The sequence below is a fragment of the Myotis davidii genome, unplaced genomic scaffold, assembly GCF_000327345.1.
Source record: "Myotis davidii unplaced genomic scaffold, ASM32734v1 scaffold1231, whole genome shotgun sequence".
NCBI classification, from domain to species: domain Eukaryota; kingdom Metazoa; phylum Chordata; class Mammalia; order Chiroptera; family Vespertilionidae; genus Myotis; species Myotis davidii.
Genome location: NW_006282198.1, coordinates 51,150 through 52,593, shown reverse-complemented (window position 1 = coordinate 52,593; position 1,444 = coordinate 51,150).

The window sequence follows — 1,444 nt, the reverse complement described above, 5'->3', positions numbered from 1 at the left end:
GCTCAGTGGATAGAGTGCCAGCCTGCGGCCTGAAGGGAACCAAGTTTGATTCCTCAAGGGCACTTACCTCGGTTGCAAGTTCCTTCTCATCTGGGCCCTGATCAGGGCACGTGCAAGAGTCAGCCAATTGATGTGTTTCTCTCACAAAGATATTTCTGTCTTATCTTCCTGTTACAAGTACTCTTTCTAATAGAAATTTACTTTATAAATATAGATTTCTCCTACAAATGGGGAAACTTATACTTTTTATACTGTTAAGGGGAAGTTAAGAGCATTTCATGAGTCTGATGGTTTTGATTGCCTTCAGCTCAAACTAACCCACATACCAAAGTGGCATATTTTGGGATGGCATGTTTTTTAATTCATTTAATAGTAATAATAAGCTTTTCCTTATTGCAAAATTATCTCTACTTCTCAGAATATAAAGAAATACATTCTACATATATTAAAGAAGTAGGCATAGCACTTTAAAAATCATAACATTATGATTTTTAACTGATAATATTTTAATAATCCTGGGGGCAGAGAAGCCTTCTGAAGTATGACACAAAACCCAGAATCAAAAAAAGAAAAGATTGAAAGATTTAATTAGGTAAAAGCAAAACACTGCAGTATGACAAAAGGTATCAGAAAAATGTTATGAAAAAGCAACAATCAAGCAGAAAATATTGGCAACGTAAGAAAATCAGAAAATAATTGCTTCCCATTGCACTAATTACATTATAACAGAGACCATGCTTCTTAATCACTCAGAGGGTATATCTATTCATCATCTATCTTAATATCTTCATTTTCCCTCATTTAGTAACATAATTTGTATCCATTTCCATATTCTTAAGTATGTTTCTGGAATGTAATTGTTAGTATCCCCCAGAGATCCACTATGCGGAGTGGGGTATGCGAGTTGCAGTTGCTGCAGTGGCACTGCTTTGGAGGAAGTAAACTGAGCAGTTTCTCAGTGACCCTCCCCCATCCTTCCTCCACTCTGTGACACAGGCTCCTTTCCATTGAACTAATATTTATGAAGTGGTGGAGCCAAATTATTAGCCTACATGGTATACTGGTGTCTCTTGATCTAGTACTGCTTACTTCTCTTAGTTCAGTTTTAACAAAACCTTTCTTCTTTTTAAAGCAGATGGAAAAATATGCCACAATATGAACCCAGTAAATGTGTGAAAACTACATGACTGATTTTCTCAAATAAGCAGCTTTCACAATAAATATATATGTCATCCCTCTTATCAATAGATATTTTCATAAGAGAACAGGAAACTGAGTTTGACATGTAATCAAATGTACTAACTCCCCTCTTCTTTTTTTTAATCTTTATTGTTCAGATTATTACATTTGTTCCTCTTTTTTCCCCCCATAACTCCCCTCCTCCCAGTTCCCGCACCACCCCCGCCCTCACTCCCCACCCACTGTCCTCATCCATAGGTGCCCG